Source organism: Scyliorhinus canicula, chromosome 4 (genome assembly GCF_902713615.1).
Source record: "Scyliorhinus canicula chromosome 4, sScyCan1.1, whole genome shotgun sequence".
Taxonomy (NCBI): domain Eukaryota; kingdom Metazoa; phylum Chordata; class Chondrichthyes; order Carcharhiniformes; family Scyliorhinidae; genus Scyliorhinus; species Scyliorhinus canicula.
The window spans coordinates 31,463,921-31,488,913 of record NC_052149.1 but is presented as its reverse complement, the minus strand read 5'-3'; positions in this window follow the sequence as shown (position 1 = coordinate 31,488,913).

Below are 24,993 nucleotides of genomic sequence, written 5' to 3'. Positions count from 1 at the left end.
GGCTAGTCCAGTTCAGTTCCTGACGTGATGCTGGCCATGTCTTGCATGTGTTACGGACAGGAGTGGGAGGGTCAGTTTAAACTGCAAACATGAGGTAGGATTAGCTCAGGCGATTAGTTTTTTGCACACATAATCAAAAACTGCGAAAAGAAGGGTTCACAACATGCCCCACTGCACTCATGGAGTAAGGGGAGGGATAGAGAAAAAAAGGCTTTGTAAAGCACAGACTATAGAGAAAATGAATATTGGCTCTGGTGAGTTCCAGAGTTTAGAATCAAAGTCCAATGAGGAATTCTTTCACAGAGGTCTGCAGGTTGAAAACCAGCATTTGCAAATCCCACTTTTCCAGTGTTGTTGAAGTGTTGAAGTAGGCAAGCAGAGATGAATCTGGTATGTAGGCATGGTACAAAACCTCTCACAGAATCAGTTTGAATGGGATCCAGTTGACCAGTCAGTCAGAGGTTAAACAGCAGACTGCAGCTTGCAGCTCACAAAGGCAAAATTAACCTGTTCAACAAGGCAGAGTCTTACGTCGTGTGATCTTCCAGACCCACAGCCACTAGCCTCTAGAGGGACAAGAGCGGCAGATACCTGGGAACCCCACCACCTGGAGGCTCACCTCCAAGTCACTCACCTTCCTGACTTGAAAATGTATCGTCGTTCCTTCATTGTCGCTGGATCAAAATCCTGGAACTCCCTCCCTAACAGCACAGTGGGTGTACCTACATCACATGAACTGCAGCGGTTCAAGGAGACAGTTCACCAACACTTTCTCGAGGGCAATTAGGGGTGGGCGACAAATGCTGGCCTCGCCAACGGAGCCCACATCCCGTAAAAATGAATTTTAAGAACTTACCTCCACACTGCCTTCAATAAATATGTTTATCCAGTGACTGGTTTTGTGTTCCAGGCTGATAATGTCACAGTTATTATGAATTGAAAGAGACACTATTTGTTGAAGGTCTGGAGTTTGGGGAAGTAATTGTCACCATAAACTCACTGACTCATTGAGCAAACATGATCGTTTTTCAAATGTAAGTGGTCTTCTAGTAGCTTCCTTTCCAGGTGGGCTATGCAGTCTGCAGTTGAACTGGTAGAGCTTCCTTTGACATAATGAGGTGTGACATTCCCAAAGCTGAGAAGTGAATTATTTTGTTCTGGAGACTAACAGATAATAACCCACAGAGGGTCAATCATCTTAAATGGTCTTTGTTCAGTTGAAAACTCCAGTTTAAAAATAGGAAATAGCAATGAAGGTATTTTTTATAAAAACATGTAGGCTTCTGCTCTGTTCCATCACACGTGCAGAGTAGAGTAGGCAAGAATGTTGATCTTTGGACTCTCAACTTGATGAGCAGATTTACTTCTTTTCATTTGAAGATTGGTGTTTGAAGTCTGTCAAAGGCTACTCTTGCTTTTGCAGTTCTTGCATGTATCTTGTCATCATCATAGACAGCTTGAGAAAGTGTGCTGCCAAGATAAGTGCATTTATCCGCTGCCCACAGTTTCTGGTGAGGACTGAAACCTTGGGCTTGAGATAGGGCTTTTCTGGAGCAAGCTGGGCATATTGCAAGGCTGAGCTTGTTGCATGCATTGGAGAACATGTCCAAACTATGTTGCTGGTGCACAGTCATTGAGCAACTGGAAATCATGAAGTATGACCTTGGAGACCCTGCGCTTTGCCTTGAGGTATCTCAGATTGAGCAGCTTCCCATCCATGAGATAATTGATTAATTTACCAAATCCGCACATCTTTGGACTGTGGGAGGAAATTGGAACACCCAGGGGAAACCCACACAAACATGGGGAGACGTACAAACTCCACCCAGACAGTGACCCAAGCCCGGAATTGAATCCGGGATCCTGGCCCTGTAAGCAGCAGTGTTAACCACCGAGTCACCATAACTGGATGTGTTTTCTAGGATAAAGGAGGATAGAATAATAACTTTAAAAAAAAATCATTTTAGGGATGTGGACATCGCTGGTTATCGTGACATTTATTGCCCATCCTTATATGCCCTTCAGAAGGTGGTGGTAAGTTTCATTCTTGAAGTGCTGGAGTCCTTGAGGTGTAGGTACACCCACTGTGCTGTTAGGGAGGGAGCTCCAAGTTGCTGCCTCAGCGACAGTGAAGGAGTGGCGATATATTTCTAAGTCACGTTGGTGAGTGACTTGGAGGGGAACCTCCAGGTGATGGGGTCGCCAGGTATTTGCTGGGTTGAGTTTGTACTTCTAGATGGTAGTGGTCGTGGGTTTGAAGGTGCAGTCTAAGGAACCTTGGTGAGTTACTTGGTGAGTGCATCTTGTAGATTGCCACTGCTCGTCGGTGGTGCAGGAATGAAAGTTTGTGGAAGGGGGAGCAATCAAGCGTGCTGCTTTATCCTGGATGATATCAAGCTTATTGAGTGTTGTTGGAGCTGCATTCATCCAGGCAATCGGAGAGTATTCCATTACACTCCTGACTTGTGCCTTGTAGATCATGGACAGGCTGTGGGGAGTCAGGAGTTGAGTTAGTCGCCATGGGATCCCTAACCTGTGACCTGCCCTGGTAGCCACAGTATTAATGTGGCTAGTCCAGTTCAGTTCCTGATCAATGGTAACCTCTAGGATGTTGGTTGTGGGAGTTTCTGCGATTGTATTGAATGTTAAGGGGCAGTGGTTACATGCTCTCTTGTAGGAGATGCTCATTACCTGGCACTTGTGTGACACAAATGTAACTTGCCATTTATAATAATAATCTTTATTGTCACAAGTAGCCTTACATTAACACTGCAATGAAGTTACTGTGAAAAGCCCCTAGTCGTCACATCCCGGCGCCTGTTTGGGTACACGAAGGGAGAATTCAGAATGTCTAAATTACCTTACAGCATGTCTTTTGGGACTTGCGGGAGGAAACAGGAGCACCCGGAGGAAACCCGCACAGACACGGGGAGAACATGCAGACTCCGCATAGAGAGTGACCCAAGCCGGGAATCAAACCAGGTACCCTGGTGCTGTGAAGCAACAGTGCGAACCACTATGTTACCGTGCTGTCAGCTCAAGCCTGGATATTGTCCAGGCGTTGCTGCATTTAAACATGGACTGCTTCATTATCTGAGGCATCACAAATGGTGCTGAATATTGTGCAGTTATCTGCAAACATCCCCACTTATGACCTTATGAGGGAAAGGAGGCTATTGATGAAGCAACTGAAGATGATTGGGCCGGACACCAACCTGAGGCACTCCTGCAGTGATGTCCTGGAGTTGAGATGATTGACCTCCAACCACCACAATCATCTTCCTTTGTGCCAGGTATGACTCCAACCAATGGAGAGCTTTCTCCCTGATTGCCATTGACTCCAGCTTAGCTAGGTTTCCTTGATGCCACACTGGATGAAATACTGCCTTGATGTCAAGGGCAGTCATTCTCACCTCACCTCTGGCATTGAGCTCTTTTGTCTATGTTTGAACCAAGGCTGTAATGAGGTCAGGACCCTGGCGGAACCCAAACTGAGCATCCATGAGCAGGTTATTGCTGAGTAAGTGCCGCTTGATAGCCCTGTTGATGACTCCTTCCATCACTTTGCTCATGATGGAGAGCAGACTGATAGAGTGATAATTAGCTGAGTTGGATTTGTCCTGTTTCTTGTGTACAGGACACACCTGGGCAATTTTCCACATTGCTGGGTAGATGCCAGCATTGTAGCTGCACTGAAACAGCTTGGCGAGGTGTGCGGCAAATTCTGAAGCACAAGTCTTTAGTACAATTGCCGGGATATTGTCAGGGCCCATAGCCTTAGTAGGTTTCTTGATATTTAGAATTTAGAACAGTACAGCACAGAACAGGCCCTTCGGCCCTCGATGTTGCGCCGAGCAATGACCACCCTACTCAAATCCACGTATCCACCCTATACCCGTAACCCAACAACTCCCCCCCCCCCCCCCCCTTAAACCTTACTATTAGGACACTACGGGCAATTTAGCATGGCCAATCCACCTAACCCGCACATCTTTGGACTGTGGGAGGAAACCGGAGCACCCGGAGGAAACCCACGCACACACGGGGAGGACGTGCAGACTCCACACAGACAGTGACCCAGCCGGGAATCGAACCTGGGACCCTGGAGCTGTGAAGCATTGATGCTAACCACCATGCTACCATGCTATCATGAGGAGTGAATCATATCAGCTGAAGACTGACATCTGTGAAGCTGGATACCTCCAGGGGAGACCGAGATGGATCATCCACTCCGCATTTCTGGCTGAAGATTAGACCATAAGACCATAAGATATAGGAAAAGAATTAGGCCACTCGGCCCATCAAGTCTGCTCCGTCATTCAATCATGGCTAATATTTTTATCATTCCCATTTTCCTGCCTTCTCCCATAACCCCTGATCCCCTTATTGATCAAAAACTTATCTATCTCTGTTTTAAAGACACTCAGTGGTCTGGAGAATTTGGTGATTGTTGCGAATGCCTCAGCCTTGTCTTTTGCACATATGTGCTAGGCTCCACCATCATTGAGGATGGGGATATTTGTGGAGCTTCCTCCTGCAGTGAGTTGTTTAATTGTCCACCACCATTCACGGCTGGATGTGGCAGGCCTACAGAGCTTAGATCTGATGTGTTTGTTGTACAATCGCTTAGCTCCGTCTATTACTTGCTGCCTATTCTGTTTGGCACATCAGTAGTCCTGTGTTGTAGCTTCACCAGGATGACACCTCATTTTTTGGTATGCCTGATGTTGCATCTCCTGCATGCCCTCCTGCACTCTTCATTGAACCTGAGTTGATCCCCTGGCTTGGTGGTAATGGTAGAGTGTGGGATATGTCAGGCCAGTCGGTTGCAGATTGTGGTTGAATACAATTCTGCTGCTGCTGATGGCATACAGTGCCTCATGGATGCCCAGTCTTGAGTTGCTAGATCTGTTTGAAGTCCATCCCACATAGCACGGTGATGCTATGATGACATAGCACCACATGATGGAGGGTATCTTTAATGTGGAGACAGGTCTTTGTCTCCACAAGGACTGAGTGGTGGTCGCTTCTACCGATACTGTCATGGACAGATGCATCTGCAGCAGGCAGATTGGTGAGGATGAGGTCAAATATGTTTTTCCCTCCTGTTGGTTCCATCACCACCTGCTGCAGTCCAAGTCTAGCAGCTATGTCCTTTAGGACCCAGCCAGCTAGGTCTGTGGTGGTACATCTGAGCCACTTTTGGGGATAGACATGGAAGTCTATTCTGCACCCTTGCCACCCTCAGTGCTTCCTCCAAGTGGTGTTCAACTGATTCATCAGCTGATGGTGGTCAGTACCTGGTAATCAGCAGGAGGTTTCCTTGTCCATGTTTAACCTGAAGTCTTCATGTGGTCCAGAGTCGATCTTGAGGGCTCCCAAGAAAACTCCCTCCTGACTGTATACCACTGTGCCGCCACCTCTGCTGGAATGGTGAGAGTGATGTCTCGGGCATTGTCTGTAAGATGTGATTTTGTGAGTATGACTATGTTAAGCTGTTGCTTTAACTAGTCTGTGAGACAGCTCTCCCAACTTTAGCAAGGAGGACTTTGCTGGGTAAACAAGACTGGGTTTGCCATTGTCGTTTCTGGTGCCTGGTTCGATGCTGGGTGGTCCGTCCAGTTTTATTCCATTTTTGTGCTTTTGTAGTAGTTGAATACAACTGAATGGCTTGCTCGGCAATTTCAGAGGGCATTTAAGGGTCAATCACATTGCTGTGGGTCTGGAGTCACATGTAGGCCAGACCAGGTAAGGATGGCAGATTTCCTTCCCTAAAGGACACTAGTGAACCAGATTGGTGTTTCTGACAATCGACAATGGTTTCATTGTCATCGTCCATCATTGGACTTTTAATTACAGATATTTTTATTGAGTTTGAATTCCACCACCTGCCATGTTGGGATTCGAACACGGATCCCAAGAGAATGAATCTGGGTCTCTGGATTACTAGTCCAGTGACAATACCACTATGCCACCGCCTCCCATACATTCTCATTGTTATACACTCTTAGGATATGTACGTACGAGAAGAAATGCACATCTGATGTGTAATATAGCTCACATGATATAATACGGTGTTCCTGGAACCGTTACTAAATAATTTTAGGCACAATTTACACAATCAATAATCACTATGACAGAGTGGGCTGCACTAGATTATGAGATTATGTTCTTTGGTGTTATTTACTGGTTCACAGTTTTGGAATAGTCATGTAGATGTATACATTTGTAAAACTGTTGCATGGACAGAATGAGGAATATAAATGTGAAATTCAGGGAAAAGTTGCAATGCAAATCCATGGAAATCTTTATGCATGACAGTAAATGTGGATGTCTATCAGTAGAAGAGTTTTAATTCACTCTACTGTTTGTTGACTTATGTAGTTTGCTGAATATTTCATTCAGTTTTCCAGCAACCCCCAAAGTTGTGCTGCTCTAGGTGACTGCCCAGATGGCCTAATGGTTGCACCAGCCTGGATCCTCACCTGGTTTGGCCCACCTGTCAAAGCGGTTTATTGGGTGTAGCCACTGTCGAATGTTAACAAATATTTGAAACCACAGCTGAGCGCTGGGTGAAGGTGGGAACCAATACAAGGATGAGCCACTCCAAAATATGTGGCAAGCACATCTATGAGAGGTGCTGCCCTTCCCTTACCCCACCTCCCCTCTGTAACTTAGCCTGTGTAGTTGTTCAATCTGTAATTTGGTCTACAGATGTAGGGTGTTGGATGCTGGTTCTTAGGTCTTAATTAAGTCTTCGTAATCTTAAGCAGGTTAACTGTATTTATTTATTTATTTATTTTTATAATTTTAGAGTACCCAATTCATTTTTTCCAATTAAGGGGCAATTTAGAACAGCCAATCCACCTAGCTTGCACATTTTTGGGTTGTGGGGGCGAAACCCATGCAAACACGGGGAGAATGTGCAAACTCCACACGGACAGTGACCCAAAGCTGGGATCGAACCTGGGACCTCGGCGCCGTGAGGCCACAGTGCTAACCCACTGTGCCGCCGTGCTGCCTAACTGTATGTATTTATTAACTACAAGGACTACAGTAGATTGTTCAAGCTCGGAGCTGTTTCCATGCTTGCCTTTACACGCAGCTCTGTCCAGCCCCAGACTGACCCCTAGATGCTGGTCATTTGTTCTTTCACATCACTGTGTGTACTCAGTGTCACATTAATCCTATATCTGCTAGACCATTATACTGCAACAAAAACTGAAATTGCTGGACAATGTCAGCAGTTCTGACGGCATCTATGGAAAGAGAAGGGAGCTAACGTTTCTGTAGTGATATCATGCTTGTGTTGTAATTCACCGACTGGCCACAAGGAGTCTCACTAGTGGGACTAGTGAATGTTAGAATCAGGTGACCCCTCAGACTGGTTGGAGGAAGCTGAAGAGGAAGGTTGCTTGTGCTTGACCTTACTGTTATTCATCTGTTGTTTTGTATAGTTTACCCACAGTTAATGTTAATAAATCATTTATAGCTTTAGCTACGAGTGTTCTTGTAACATAAACAGACCATCCGACAAGAACATTACAGTTTCAAGTCTGGATGACTCTTTGTCAAAGTCTTATACTGCAATGCCATGCATGGTATTAGTTCAATGCTGAGAGCACGCTATGTTGCTCGTTGTTGTTTTCCTGGAGCACCAATAGCATGCATGTCTGCAGAGCAAGCAATTACAATTTATCCAGAACGCCTCCTTAATATCTAACATTTTTAAAACAGAGACTGTGGCATTACAATGAAGGTGTTGTCAAGAACAAAATCTATCCCACACCCTGCAGTTGAATGTGATGTGCAGTTGACGAAGTGTAAATTATCTCATTATTTTGTACGTCCCAAAAGTTCTGTAAAAATAAACAGCAATGACACATCCCTTGCCTCGGCCAGTCACGCTTCCTTCAGTACTTTCATTGTCAATACCATCTTTTACTGTTTTTCCTGTTTCCTGTGCCATTTGGAATCTCATTCACCATCTGCTAAGTCAGAATATGGTAAACCTTTCAATTGGAATTAGAAAGTAAAATTCTTATTGTCACCTGACCAAATTGTTTTCTTTGTGAACAATTATTTTAGTGCTTGACTTACTAAAATTAATTTTGAACAGAAAGGTACTTTGCGTTGGCAACCAAACTCACCTCAGATTAACAGGATTCAACAGAGCCTCTTACAGTTGCAGCCAGTTTGAACATTTCATCAGTAAAATTAAATTGTGAAATAATCTAAATTAAAAAGAGGAAAAATGAGGTGAGAATTCAATTGGAGTTCAGGCATCAGTGAAGTAGAAACTGTTGAATCAATTATTACGGTGTGTTTCAATATTATCAGATCATTAGGTATTGATTTTAACTCTGTGTACAGTTCTGGTTGCCTCATGATAGGAAGGATGTGATTGCACTAGAGAGGGTGCAGAGGAGATTCACCAGAATGTTGCCTGGGATGGAGCATTTCAGCTATAAAGGGAGGCTAGTTAGGCTGAGATTGTTTTTCTCAGGACAGAGAAGGTTGAGGGGGGGACCTGATTGAGGTGTACAACATTATGAGAGACATTGATGGGGTAGATAGGAAGGAACATTTTCCCTTATTTGAGGGGACAATAACCAGGGGGCGGGTGTTAAGGTGAGGAACAAGAAATTTAGAGGGTTTTCTTCATCCAGAGGGAAATCTGGAACTCACTGGCTGAAAAGCTGGTGGAGGCGGGAACCCTCACAACATTTAAGAAGCATTTAGATGATGTAGCCATCTGGGATGGCCACTTCCATCTAGGTACAGAGAAACTCGCAAAGCCTGGTGGGTAAAATGGACAAGCCAAGACTCAGGCAGGCTCAGAGCCTGAAATGCATATTTGTCAGCAAAAAGTCCAGACGGTATCGAAACTCTGTCCAATTAGCATTTTAATGGGGCCGATTAACATTTGATGGCCCATCTTCACCAAAACAAAGGACTGGTACTCAGGCAGACATTTCGGTGCCACTTCCTGTTCAAGGGAAACACAAACAACAGGGTCAGTGACCGCTTGGGACATGCCCAGCCATCCAGATCCCTGCCCACTTATTAGCTAAGGAATCGAATGGAGTGATCAGGGATCACCCAATTAGTAAGGCCCAAATCGAAGGACTGCCCAAAAGCGCACAAAAACCCCCGAGTATAAGAAGAAGAGTTCGCCATATGTCCACTCTCTCTTGTCCTTGGTACCCCAGTCACGACCATCGCCAATTGCAGCAACATCAGAAGTGGGTCCAATGTTCAAAGCTCGTTACCAGACAGACGAGCCCAGCTGAGCAGCAGTTACTCCTTCGACGGTGAGAGATCCAGAATTGAACAGCGGCCACTGTAAGCCGAGTGCCCAAAGTTAAGTACAGGTTGTCTTAGTCGATAGGTGTAGTTAACTAGTAGTGTTTATGTTGCATGACTAATTGTGTGTAAATAAAGTACCCTTGACCTTGAACTAACTAACTGGTGTTTGGCTCTTTGATCGATAGCCGGTTGAAACTTGTGGTGGTATCATTGGATACCTGGCGACTCTGAGCATTAGGACATAGATAACATAGAAAGAAGGGCAAACTCACTGATTGCCATAATTGAAACAGAGTCACAGAAAAGACAGAGTAAAATAAAGCACAACAGTTATTGGCAGCATATGACGGGACTCAACCCAGAAGTGACCGTTTCACTCTGAGAGAACCCACAAAAGCATTTGAATTAGAATCCAAATTGGCAAAGTAAAAGAACCACAAGCGAAACCAGTATCGATCAATCCTCCAGAATTCGGATGTGTGTAATTTACATGCGTACTAACAAAGGGATATAAGGTAAACTCGATAGATTTTGTTGCGTGAAACTTTCGGGAGTTGAGTAAACCGGAAAATAGCTTGAGCCGTACCCGTGTTTGCACCACCGCTTTATTCCCCTTGTTCCAAATTTCTGGGAGTCAGAAGTAATTGTAGGGATGGCCATGAAGGCAATGGAACGCCTTATGCATCCGCAAGAGCCCGAGGTCACAGCGACCAACAGATCAGCACAGTGTCCCGTTGGGAAGAAGAGATTAGAAGATACCTAGAGGGGAAAGGATGGCCGTTATGGTCTGAGTTTTGCGCGACTGAAGAGACAGGTCCTGGCAGCATAGGACAGACTTGGTGGGACAGCCTGACCGAGATCCATAAAAAGAGTTTGACTAAGGTTCGTAAGCCGATGGCAATCGTGTCCTGTCTGGCACAATTGCGAGGCACAGAGGAGGTCATGAGGACGCTCCGCAAGCAGCTAGAGGAGAAGGAGAAAAGTAGAGAGGGAGATTTAAGTGAAAACGAGAGATTAAATGTACAGCTCCGGGAGCAGTTAGCGGCGAAGGACAAGGAAATGGATGATGTCAAGAGGGCACATCAATCCTGTCTCACCTACCTCAGCAGCTTTGAAATCCAATACGATAAGGCCTACCAGGACGCACAAAGTGCTGTAATGGTAAGAGAAGAGACAGAGAATCAGGTACAGCAGTTAAAGAAACAGTGTGATGATCTAAAAGCAGCCCTTCGAGCACTCCATAGTTCCACCACGGCACAGAGACAGAGGTCGGTGAACCATACCAAATGCAGGCAGCAAATTGCAAGGTTACAATCCCTGCTATCAGTTCAAAATGGGTTTAGAGACACCTCTGGCCCACAGCTAGACCAGGAAGACGGCCCCGATTGGCAGGAACTCAGTGAAACGGCCCAACGGTACGTAAGCGAGACCAAGAATCAAAATAGAGCCCCCCAGGCCCCGAAAAGAAAAGCACCCACACCACCGACTGCACAGGCAGCACCCAACCCAATGAACCCCATTACCACACAGCGCAGGGTTCCACGGAAGGCCAACCCAATTTTGTGTACACCACCCCATTAACGATCACCCAGTTACGAGATGCCTGTGCGAAGATAGATACTTTCCACCCCACATCAGACCCACATCACTTTATCGAGTTAGTGAAACAACAGACCCTCATGTACGGTTTAGATGAGCCGGAGCAGGTTAAGCTCATAGTTATGTGCTTAGACCCCTCAGTTAGTTCAGCCCTTCCCAACCCACAAAATGTAGGATGAGGTAGCCTCCAAGAAATCAAGAAATGAAAACGGCCATTTTAGACGCCATAGGATATAATAGAGGAGACCCGGGAGTTGGACTCAACCAGTGCAGGCAATTGGCAAACGGATTATTTAAATTTTCCCACCCTGAATGCCTTGTTCAGTATGTGGACGACTTGCTCCTACAGACACCTAGGAATGGCACATCTCGCTTCTTTCTGAATTATTAGAACTCCTTACAATGATTGGATGCAAAATTAACCCCAAGAAAGCCCAAATCCTTCAGGAAAAAGTCACATATTTAGGTACGGTCATCATGCATGTGAAGCGTGAAATAGAACTCAAACGCATTGATTCCATTGTAACGTTTGCCCTTGCCCCAAAACGTTACAGCACTCGGGTCATTTTTAGGACTGGTTGGATATTGTCGGAACCATATAGATGGATTCGCCACAAAAGCAGCCCCACTTTCCGAGCTACTAAAGCAACAAGCCCCATGGAAATGGCTTTCACAGCACAAGGATGCCGTGGATGCATTGAAATGCGCCCTGAGCACAGCCCCCGCTTTGCAAGCTCCAGAACTTCACTCCCCATACGCGATAGAGGTAGCGACCACAGACTGAACCCTTTTGGCCGTACCCCTGCAGGAAAGGCACGATCGTCTAGGACCCGTAGCCTATGCCTCACAAGTCTTAAATCTGGTGCAACAAGGATTTTCAGCCTGCGAAAGGCACCTGTTAGCAGTTTTCTGGGCGGTACAGTACTTCTCGTACATAACCAGACTCAACCCAGTAACCATTTTGACCGAGAACACCCCAACACAGCTTTTATTGGGCGGCAGACTAAAAGACGGCACAGTAAGCCAAATTCGAGCAGCGCGATGGACCCTACACAGAAAGAAGGGCAAGCTCACTGATTGCCATTATTGGAACAGAACCACAGCATTTGAAATGCCATGGCATACAAGGCTACAGACCAAATGCTGGAAAATGGGATTGAAATATGTAGGTGCTTGATGGTTGTGGTGGACACAATGGGCCGAAGGGCATCTTTCTCTCCTGCAACCTCTATGACTCAGCAAGGTGTAGTCGAGTGAGAGCGAAATACACCAGCTACTCTAAGGTTGAGGATCTCCCTTTGTCCCCCAAGCCTCATCTGTACGCAGCTGATCTGTTGCACATCTGAAATGGCAGAAGAAGCAGCAAATTGGTGGATGGAGAATGAAGTTTGGATAGCTGTGGGCCCTGTGCTCAACACTAAAATGAAGGCTCACCAACAAGCAGGTTCTTTGCATGAAAGGGATTTTGGGAGTATCTTCGAGAGGCAGGGGAGGCCATGGCTTCCCTTGTGGGGCCCAGGGAAGCATTCTTAATCTTCCTTGCCCTACAGAAGAAAGTCTTCAATTTACTTTGGAAGGGCCCTTCTGTGGGAAGGGAAACAATGAGCACTTGGAAGAGCAAAGATTATTGTAGCAAAGAGTTTAGTAATGTTGATGACTTGAAGTGAATACTGAGTGCAGCAAGGACAGGGGTATTGCTTGCTCTTTTTCTCATGAGGTGTCTAGAGCACAAGGCAACAGGCAAGAAGATCAGGAATCAACGTACCCTGTCAACGATGACGAAATTCAGATGGAGTTATGTGGGGAAAATGTGAAGTTTTCCACTTTGGCAGCATGTTATTTAAATGGAGAATGATGACAGAACACTGTGGTGCAGAGAGATATGGGTGTCCTGATACATGTATCACAAAATCTCAGTATGATGGTACGACAAGTGATTAGGAAGGCAAATGGATGTTGTCGTTTATTGCTAGGGGAATGGAAAATAAAAGTAGGAAAGTTTTACAAAGGGTGTTGGTGAGACTACATCCAGGGTGCCGTGTACAGTCTTGATCTCCTTATATTAGGAAGAACATAATTGTATGAGTAGTGGTTCAGAGAAGGTTCACTCGATTGATTCCTGGGATAAAGGTCATATCTTACAAGGAATGGCTGGGCAGGTTTGGGCCCGTATCCACTGGAGTTTAGAGGAATGTGAGATGATCTTATTGAAATATATAATATCTTAAGAGGGGTTGACAGGGTGGATGCTGAAAGGATGTTTCCCCTTGTGGAAGAGACCAGGGGCGGGATTCTCCCTTGCCCGATGCTGATATCGTAATCGGCGATCGGGCGGAGAATCCCTGTTTACGACCGAATCGGGGGCGGTGTCTGTTTTTAGTTGCTTCACCGTCTCAAAAGCGGCATCATCAAGGAATACGCCACATGCCATACTCAGATCTGGATAGCGCCCAGTGAGGGCAAGATATAAATCATGCCAGGTGGAGCAAGTCGAGTAACTCAAGATCGGCCCGGAACTGGGCCTGGTTTGGGGCTCGCAGGTGATTCACCCATTGCGCCCGAGTCCGCGTTAGGGCAACGGGGCTGCTGAATCTCACCCAAAATGTGTTTTGTGAATGTTACATTAAAGAATAACTGAGTTTTCTGCGGGATTCAGAAAGTACCACGCTGTTGTCTATCATTTACCTGAGAAAGCATTTTGATTGGTAATGACCTTCCAACAGTCGGAATAAGAAAACATCTCCAAAGATCAAGGTTGTCAGTTTTTCATTAGGTCAAATATGGTTTTCAAATATACTTGACCACATGGTTTTCCTTCCTTAAATTGTTATACATAAAACATTACAGCGTAGTACGGGCCCTTCGGCCCTCGATGTTGCGCCGACCTGTGAAACCATCTGAAGCCTATCTGACCTACACTATTCCATTTTCATCCATATGTCTATCCATAAAACATACCTTGTATAAATCATGCAAATTTCACTGTAAAAATCATTCCACGATTTTGTGATTCATGGTGCTTATGAAATTCGATGTGTAATCAAAATTGCTTCTTTATTTCAATGCAGGTAAACAGTTATCAACAGAAAACATCCAGCGTAGCTAATGATCACATCTCGGCAGGACTGTGTCTATCATTCAGTGATAGTGATTAACTCGGAGTCAAATATCTCAGGAATCAAATCTTCTCCAGGCAGTTCCGGTGAGTAGAGATTGACGTTCATTTACCATCTGCTAAGCTAAAGTATGGTCAACGTTTCAATCAGAATTTGTAAGTGCAATTCTTGTTTTTCTCTGCTGAGCAAACTGTTTGCTTCGCCAATGATAGTTTGGCATAATAGATGTCTAAAAATTATTTTTGGATACAACGGTGCTTTGCCTTGGCAACCACACTCACCTCAGAGCAACATGGCCCAAGAACCGACCAACAAAGCCTTTCACTGTTGCAGCCACTTTGAATATTTTGTCGATAAATTTAAACAGGCAACTCACATAGCCCACTCCACAGTTGGAGGAAAGCACATTACTGCAGATGCTGGAATCGGAAACCAAATAGAAAATGCTGGAAAATCTCAGCAGGACTGACAGCATCTGTGGAGAGAGAAGGGAGCCCCCGTACTGAGTCTGCCTGTGCGGAGTCTGCACGTTCTCCCTGTATCTGTGAGGGTTTCTTCCGGGTGCTCCCGTTTCCTCCCACAGTCCAAAGATGTGCAGGTTTGGTGGATTAGCCATGTTAAATTGTCCTGAGGTTAGGTGGGGTTACTGGTTTCCGAGGATAGGGTGAAGGTGCTCTTTCCAAGAGCCAGTGCAGTCTCAATGGTCCGAATGACCTCCTTCTACACTGTAAATTCTATGATGATCTATGAGTCTGAATGACTCTTCGTCAAAGCTTTGATGAAGAGTCATCCAGACTCAAAACGTTCTCTCTCCACAGCTGCTGTCGGGTCCGTTGAGATTTTCCAGCATTTTCTGCTTCTGTTCCCACTCCACATTTATTGTACAAGTTGGGGGAGGCCATAAAACCCACTTGCTGTGGAAAACTATCCAATTGACTGATCTAAAGATAGGTACAGCCATGGAAGACATGTTCTTATCGAGGCAGTTTATCAGCCTTCAAATCCTTCCATTACTTTGAATTATTCTCCAAGGGTTAAGTGTGAAGACATAAAAACAGCAATCTCCTGGAATGGGAACCGCATAACACACATGTGATTTCAGTTCTTGCATAGGATTGGTTCACAACACAACTGAGCACTCCATTTTGTTCCTAAGTGTCATTGAAGAAGCATGCTGTAATAACCCTCACGAGGCCCATTGGTACAACCTAAGTGATCTCCCAGTGGGACTTATGCAATGCGAGCTTCCCCATTAATGGCTGGAGGCCTATCAGCTGGGGCTCATAAAATCAACCCTTAAAAGCTGGCACGGATTGGGATCAGCCTGATCGGTAGTCCCGGTTAGGACCTATGTGCTGTATGCTGCGTTGCGGCATTTTCTTTTGGCTGAAAATAAACTGCCATTTCTATTCTACTTCTTGGGACTCCTGAGCTTTCAAAAGGTGCATGTCGACCAGCTTAGCATTCTTAAAGCCTGTCTCCGGGCCTCTACATAATAATTTCACTCAAGCGAAGAATATCAAGGAGATGTTTAAGGCCCTTCATGGAAGATAAGAAGACAGTCAATAAGCTTTGGCTTCTTATATTTTCTAGTGATCAGACCAAGAGTAGCATTGGAAGAATCTTTCATCATTGATATCTTCTCACATGGAGAACGGTGCACAAAATAGGGAGGCAGAAGGCAGGTAAAATTATAACCGACTAAATGCGCAATTAGAAATTAAATAAATAAAACCTAACTGCACAAAATGGCATTTTTTTTTTACTGTTCTCTTGTAAAAAAGTCATTCTCCAAAACTATATGGCTGTGACATTATGCTGTGGGTACTAAGGGAACACTTAGCGGAGGCACTACTCCATTCAAATAGGTTATTACTTGTGGTGATATGATTTGCATAGCTGTCTGCCATTGGTGCAGAATACCGGCTTACCATTGGCCCTGGTCGGTCATGTGCCTCTCGACCGATTGGTTGAGACCAGTCATGTGACAGCTCTCCGATTGGTCGAGAGGCTGAGTTAACCACGCCTCTATACCGAGGTATAAATAGTCGGAACGCCAGGCGGTCTTCCATTTTATTGTAGACAACCGCAGGACTAAGCTCTAGCTTATTAAAGCCTAACTTTTGGATAGCAACTCGTCTCTCGTGCAATTGATGGCTCATCATTACTGCAGCTAAAATGGCAGAGGACATCGTTTCAAGATTTTATGTTTTTTTTCCAGCCATACAAACGGCCATTTTATCTTTTTCACATTCGCTACTACCTTTGCAACCTGGTGCACTGGTATCTGATGCTGTTTAGAAAAAAATATACACATAAATCCGAGACAGAAATGATTTTCAATGTTCGCGATTCATTTGAAAAGTAGCCGTACCATTGAAACTAAATGATTTTAGCGAGATTTATTCTGAAAGAGTGTACAATTTGGTTCCATGGAATACAGCAAATATTGTGAATTGGGCTGAGGATGGAAAAGGACTGTTCAGACGAGTTGAGAGGATTATGTTCTATTTTTTGAATGCTCAGTGAAGCAATTAAAATAATTATATTAGAACAATGATTAACTTGGAATGTTTTACTTAGATGCACCATATATATGTTGTTTTTTGTTTCCTGCCTGATCTGGATCACATAAAAGTGCAGCCAGGTGAATTGCTCCAATGAATTGTGCATTCTAACTCCTACACAAACCCATAAATACACACAGCAAGGAGGGTTTTCCAACTTGGTGTTGCCAGAGGGGAGTCATCCTCTCAGCAAGCATACCAGAAATTCAAGTGCAGTCTAAAATGATCATTGAAATTACTGTTTGGAAAATCAGACACCGAGCACACACAAATTATAATTTTCATTGTTGATGGACTGTGGGAACCCAAAGTTGGATAGTTACTCCAATCGATTAGATCTGATTTGCACTAGCAGATACTTCTGTCCTGTCTGAACTCTGAGCCTACTGCCTTCATATACCCCACTATCCTGACAGAAGTTGCAGAACCTTCATCCTTGCTGGGTCAATATGGTATTCACAGGAGCCCTGAGAATGTTTAAACACACAGGTTTATTCTGTCAAAGAAAAACAAGGCCGCAAGGTGGTGTGTAGTACATCAGTCCCAGCCGGGACCATCTGGAGATATTGGGTTCCAATTCTGGCCAGCTTTTAACTGCCTGTTTCAATGATCCCCAGCTGTTAGGCCTCCGCTCCTCAGCGGGGAAGTCATAACACAGGCCACACTGGGAGATCAATTGGGTCATCCCCATGGGTCTTGAGAGGGTTATCACATCCCTCGCTTCCTCCCGAAGTCCGCAAGTCCCTCTGCTATTGAGGGTGAAGACGTCACCATCATTGTTTCGCCCACGATTGTGTTTCAAGCAGTTGTGGGGCTGGGTCGGAGGTTATGTAATGTGTCGGTGAGCAATGCTTCTGTGCCGATCATCTGGGGGGGGGTGCTGTCGGCGATCTCTCCTTGGCCAAACTGTCATCTGAGACTATGGATGCTTCTGTCTCCATGTCGGACCCAGGATTTTCCGTCTCGCACATGTCTGCATCCTGGTCCTTGCGGAGCGTTGCTCCTGGCCCGTGGATGATGGGCAGAAAGGACGAAGAGCTGACTGATCTGGCGGAGCCAGTCCTGGAGCGGGGTCCCTGCCTTTAAGGTGGTCCGCATGTTTTTGTACCATCGGCTCCTTAGTTTTTACCATATAAGAGACTGATCCAGTCTTCTCCACTATGATCCCTGGTACCTATCAAGCACCATCTCCGAAAATCTGGATGTACACAATGTCCCCTGGCTTGAACCCTCTGTCCTGCTTTCATTGGCTATGGTAACATTTCTGGATTTCTGGAAATCTGATTTTCTCTCCACCTTCCCGCCAATATTAGGAAAAGTCAGGCTAAGACAGGTCGTGAGTCTTCGGTGCTACCCCAGTCGTTATATGCAATGTGGTCCGAAAGCTAAACAGGAACCTCGCTGATTTTGCCTCCATGGACGTTGGGACTTTTTTCCTTTTGCGCTTCTTAAAGGTCTGGATCTCCCGCTCAGCCAAGCCATTTGAAGATGGGTGGTACGGGGTAGTACGAATGTGTTTTACACCATTCGACTGAATGAAGTGCGAGAATTCCTCGCTGGTAAAAGGGTGCCGTTATCAATAATGAGCCTCTCCGGAATGCCATGGACACTAAACGATTGCTGGAGCTTCTCATTGGTAATTCGTGAAGGGGTGCACGGCACCCGGTAAACGTTTGACCATTTTGAGTGGGCGTCAATGAGTAGCAGTCAATGAGTAGCAGGAACATTTAGTCAGCGTGTAACAAAGAACAAAGAAAAGTACAGCACAGGAACAGGCTCTTTGGCCCTCCAAGCCTGCGTCGACCCTGCTGCCTGTCTAAACTAAAATCTTCTACACTTCCGGGGTGAAGAGATTCTGCTGCTGGGAGCTTTTGCTGCTCCTGACACGCTGTGCACTGCTGCACCAACCACTTGATGGCGTTATCAAGCCCCGGTCACCACACATAACTCCCGGCGAGGGTCTTCAAATTGGACGCTCCCGGGTGTACATTCTGTAGGTCCTGCATTTTGGCTTTTCTGCCTTGGCTCGGGATCAGAGCACACGCCAGGCAAGTAGAATGTCATCCTCCAGGCTCAGTTCCTGTTGCTTAGTCATGAAAACCCGCTGCTCCTCCGGCAGTTTTCCCTCTAGTCCCCTTTGCAGGATGATGTGGCCCAACTTTGCCAAGGTCGTGTTTCTTTGTGTCCACTCAAAAATTTGTGAGAAGGTGACCATAAAATTCAGCGGCAACATGACTTTGTCTGCCTCTGGTGGGCATGTCAGCAATGGGAGTTGGCTCAGGGCATCTGTGTTTCCAATCTGCACGTCCAGATGATACTCAAAAACATACTCATGTATATATTTTTAAATTCATTTATGGGATGTGAGCATCGCTGGTTAGACCAGCATTTATTGCCCATCCCTAGTTGCCCTTCAGAAGATGGTGGTGAGATGCCTCCTTGAACCGCTGCAGTCTTTGAGGTGTAGGTACACCCAATGTGCTGTTTGGGAGGGAGTTCCAAGATTTTGCCCCAGCAACAGTGAAGGAACGGTGATATATTTCCAAGTCAGGGTGATGGGTGACTTGGAGGGGAACCGCCAGGTAATAAGGTTCCCAGGTATCTGCTGGTCTTTTCCTAGATGGTAATGGTTGTGGGTTTGGAAGGTGCTGTCCAAGGAAACTACAGTGCATCTTTTAGATGGGGCACATGGCTTCCACTGTTTGTTGGTGGTGGAGGGTTTGATTGTTTGTGGAAGGGGGGAGAAATCAAGCAGTCTGTTTTGTCCTGGATGATGTCAAGCTTCTTCAGTGTGGTTGGAGCTGCACTCATCTAGGCAAGTGGAGAGCATTCCATTACACTCCAGACTTGTGCCTTGTAGATGGTGGACAGGCTTTGGGGGTCAGGAGGTGAGGTACTCCCCGTAGGATTCCTCATCTTTGATCTGCCCTGATAGCTACAGAAATAATATGGCTAATCCAGTTCAATTTTGGATCAATGGTAACCCCCAGGATGTTGATTGTGGGGAATTCAGCAATGGTAAGGCCATTGAATGTCAAAGGGCAATGGTTCAATCATCTCTTATAGGAGATAAGACCATAAGACATAGGAGTAGAATTAGGCCACTCGGCCCATCGAATCTGCTCCACCATTCAATTATGGCTGATATTTTTCACATTCCCATTCTCCGGCTTCTCCGCATAACCCCTGATCCCCATAGAGATCAAAAACCTATCCATCTCTGTGATTTGGCCTCCACAGCCTTCTGTGGCAAAGAGTTCGCTAGATTCACCACCCTCTGGCTGAAGAAATTTCTCCTCATCTCTATTTTAAAGGATCGTCCCTTTAGTCTGAGATTGTGTCCTCTGCTTACAGTTTTTCCTACAAGTGGAAACATCCTCTCCATGTCCAGTCTATCCAGACCTTGCAGTATCCTGTAAGTTTCAATAAAATTCCCCCCTCAGCCTCCTAAACTCCAATGAGTACAGACCCAGAGTCCTCAACCATTCCTCATACGACAAGCTCTTTATTCCAGAGATCATCCTTGTGAAATGGTCATTGCCTGGCACTTGTGTGGCACGAATATAACTTGCCATTTGTCAACCCAAGCCTGGATATTGTCCGGGTCTTGTTGCATTTGGACATGGACTGCTTCATTACCTAAGGAGTGATAAATGGTGCTGAACATTGTGCAGTCATCCGCAATCGTTCCCATTTCTGACCATTTGATGGAAGGCAGGACATTGAGGTAGCAGCTGGAGGTGGTTGGGCCTAGGACACTACCCTGAGGAACTCCTGCAGTGATGGCCTGGAGCTGAGATGATTGACCTCCAACCACCACAACCATCTTCCATTGTGTCAGGTATGATTCCAACCAGTGGAGAGTTTTCACCCTGATTCCCATTGACACCAGTTCAGCTCGGGCTCCTTGATGCCATACACAGTTACATGCTACCTTGATATCAAGGGCAGTCACTCTCACCTCACCTCTGGCATTCAGCTCTTTTGTCCATGTTTGAATCAAGGCTGTAATGAGGTCAGTTATTGTATGCCAAGCAGTGTTCATGAAAGAGAAGAGCACAATTTATGGCAACCAGTTCTCTCCGTCAATACTTGAGTTTTGGAAAGGTCAAGCTTATTTTTGCAATCTTGTGCTCTAGGGGGGTTGTTAAGGAGCTTAACGCTGTCATGTATCTGAATCGGTTCGATGGTATACTGTCGCCTGTTTGAATGCTCTAGAATCTTGCCTGGTTTATTTATCATTTCAATATGAGCATACCTATGTTCTCCATCAGCCAAAGTCCTTGATGCATTGGCTATTGGTCCCTCCGTCATGCCATCCATCCGGTGGGGAGAACATCATTCTGGTGCCATATGGGGAGGCATAACATGTGATCAGGTCTGGTCTCGAAGGATCGTAATGCAGTACCAGCCTGGAGGATGCCAGCTGTCCCTTTCCCTTAGCAAACACCTCTTCTTGCAGCACCCTCCATACCCATTCCTGGTGTTTTTTGAGGAGTGCATGTAGCAGTGCCCAATAGGGTTGCCAAATTTTGGAATGAATTTACCGTAATAGTTTACAAGTCCGAGGAACGATAGTAGTTTGGTTGTATTCTCAGACGTGGGGCCAGCTTGATAGCTCAAACCTTCTCCTTCATTGGGTGCAAGCCATCCTTGACAACCCGATAACCGGGGTGTGTGACATCTTTCACTTGAAATACACACTTGCCCCTTTTTAGGCAGATGCCTACCTCAGGGAAATGGCAGCGGACTCCCTCTAAATTATCCAGGTGTTCCTTCACGGTGACTCTGGATGTCGTCGGAGTAAACTGTCACTCTGGGAGCCCTTAGAGGATGTTCTCCATAATGTGCTGGAAGATCACACAGGCGAATGATACTTCAAATGGAAGCCTGGTGTATTCATACAGATCCCTGTGGGTGTTGATGGTTACAACCCTCCTGGGCACCACATCCAACTCCAACTGGAGGTATGTGTGGCTCATGTTGAATTTGGAAAAGGAGTGACCTTTTCTCGTAAAGATCTTGCATGCACATCCGACCAGGAGGCCTTGTTCACCGTCAATTTATACTCGGCACATAGACAGATGGTCTTATCCGAGTTCAGCATTGGGACTCAGGTGCTGCCGACTCTGTGAACAGCACAGGATGAATAGTCCCCGGCATTCAGTTGAGCTGATTGGTCACTTTCAACAACAGAGCATAGGGAACTGGGTAGGCCTGGAAATACTTTGGTGGGCTTCTGGGCTCACATAGATTTTATTTTCCTGAAGCCATCCTGGAAAACGTCCGGTATTTCTCCAGGACCTCATACAACCCAATTTTTAAAATCTGCTGCCAATCCAGGTGGAGCCTCTGCAGCCAGTCGCTTCCCAACAGATTGGGCCTGGGCCCTTGTACCGCAATCAGTGTCTGTTTTGTTATGCTCTTGACGTAGCATAAGCTGATTCCTTGATGTGCACTCTGATAAAGGAAGGTTCAGACTTGGAGATAACTTATTAAACTGTTAACAATTCTCCTACTTGGATTCGACTCTCCCGTTAATCCTGCTATAGATGCTCAGACTGACGAACCAGTCTGCTACAATCCAGGTGGTGGGTATGATGTGTTCCAAATCAACCCTGTGTACTCACTGTGTGTCTCCACTGGAAAGAGGAAGATCATGTGTGCTGTGTCCTTTTATATGGGTTGGTATAATGCCCTCCTGTGGTAGTGTCACCTCTGTGTGTGTCATGAATGCCCATTGGTCGTGTCCTATCTTACTGACCTATTGGTTGAATGTCTGTGTGTCATGTCTCTGGTGCTCCCTCTAATGTCTATCTAGTCTACGTGTATTTACATTAACCCCTTGTGTATTTACAGTGATACATATCACCACAGTGTCAAAAGAACGGATTGCTGCCAAAGGCAACCGGAGTCATCGTCGTACCAGCGATGGCCAGTTCTCCAGTATATCTAGCCAATCATGCCTTAATGTCCCTTACATTAAGGCGTTGGATTCCTGTGCAGGCTTTCCAGTATGTTTGCTGGCCTATGACTGAAGCAGTAGCCATTATGTCAATTTCTATATCTAGCAGGTAGCTATTAACCTGGATGGTGACTTTAATGGTGGCGACTCTCGGTGCTGCAATACAGATTAGCTACATGCACCCATCCTCTCGGGTTGTGCCAGGTGTAAACCTGGCTCGAGGTATGCACGCTCCCCAGTCAGGTCAAAGCACTTGCTGACAGTTCTTGCATTCCAGGTCCACACTGTTCCTTCGACCACATATGCAGCACGGCTGTGAGTCATCCTCCTGCTGCTCACGGGAGATGCCTCACCAGGCTGAATAGGACCTTGGCCAATGGGTCTTGCCCTGATGCTGTTTGGGAAGTCGATGGGTCCCACAAGCTCTAATCTTTGGGGGTATTGCTCACCAGAACTGGGGGAGCCCAACGCTATTCACCTCCATGTCTAGGGGCAGCACGGCAGCATAGTGGTTAGCACAATTGCTTCACAGCTCCAGGGTCCCAGTTTCGATTCCTGGCTTGGGTCCCTGTCTGTGCGGAGTCGACACGTTCTCCCCGTGTGTGCGTGGGTTTCCTCCGGGTGCTCCGGTTTCCTCCCACAGTCCAAAGATGTGCAGGTTAGGTGGATTGGCCATGCCCTTAGTGTTGGGTGGTGTTACTGGGTTATGGGGATAGGGTGAAGATGTGGGCCTGGATAGGGTGCGCTTTCCAAGAGCCGATGCAGACTCGATGGGCTGAATGGCTTCCTTCTGTACTGTAAATTCTATGATTCTAGTGAGCCCTGGAGTTCCTGGACTCCCTGTTCCATGTTTTCACATGAGATGGATAACTCTATGACCTTTTGCAAGTCCAAAGAAAGTTCTGCCAGCAACGTTGGGTCGCCATTTTGTTTATGCCACACACAAGGCAGTCCCTCAGTATCTCTGGAAGGGATGGCTCATAATCGTAATGCCCAGCCAGTTTGTATTGGTGCGTCAAGAATTCTGTGACAGACCCACCCCAGGGTTCACCCGTCCGCGTTGAACCTGTACCTCTGTACTATCACCAACGGTTTGGGTCATAATGGTCTGTCACAAGTGCTACCAGCTCGTCAAAGTTCATTGAATCTGGGGCCGCAGGGTAGGTAAGGCTTTTGATAACGCTAAATCCAATCCACCTAACCTGCACATCTTTGGACTGTGGGAGGAAACCGGAGCACCCGGAGGAAACCCCGCAGACACGGGGAGAACGTGCAGACTCCACACAGACAGTGACCCAGCGGGGTATCGAACCTGAGACCCTGGCGCTGTGAAGCCACAGTGCTAATCACTTGTGCTACCGTGCTAAAGGTAGGGGCTCCACAGGTGGTCAGGGATATCAACTTTTGTCGACCGTCTCCTATCCTGGCATTCAACTGAAAAATGTAGCGCGTCCATTCAGATAACTGGGTCCAGTCCTCTAGTCCTACGTCGAAAGCTTCAAGCCTCTCGAAAGCCGGCATTTTAAAATTTGCTCTGACCTTACTCCCTTGCAGAAAAATTCACCCTTGATTCAGACGTCCAGAATCCATTTTTCCTCGCCGCCAGTATAATATTCACAGAAGGCCCGAGATTGCTGGAACTCACAAGTTTATTCGGTCAAAGCAAAAGCAAGGCCGCACCATGGCGGGCAGTACTTCAGTCCCAGCTGGGGCCATCCGAAGATGTTGGTTCCAATCTTGGCTGACTTTTAACTGCCCAGTTCAACAAGCCTCAGCTGGTAGGCCTCTGCCACTCAGCAGGGGAGCTCATATTAATGAGCCCCATGGAGAGATCAATTGGGTAATCCCCGTCGTGAAGGTTATGACAGTCAAAGTCTGAGAATTATCCATTGAACATTGTCATGGGAATGTAATCTTCACAGGGACTGTGGCGATTCAAGAAGATCCACCAATATCTTTTCAGAGCATGGCCAGGCAATAAATATGCCTTTGGTCGTATTGCCTATATGACAGGTAAGTTTAAAACACTGGAAACACTAATTTTGTAAAAATTGTCACTACCTATAAAAGGGACATCATTATCATGTTCTATTGCATTTTAATAATATGTCATCTTCTTTGTACATATTAGATAGTAACCCAGCCTCGTTTGGCCAATATCATATTCTATCAAATAACTAGAATCTTTCTTATTTTAACTATAATTCCTTCCAGAGGAGCGCAAGAAAATATATTTCCTGAAAACATAATTTTTTTTAATGTAAATTTTGATTGCCCAATTCATTTTTTCCAATTAAGGGGCAATTTAGCATGGCCAATCCACCTACCCTGCACATCTTTGGGTTGTGGGGGCGAAACCCACACAAACACGGGGAGAATGTGCAAACTCCACACGGACAGTGACCCAGAGGCGGGATTGAACCTGGGACCTTGGTGG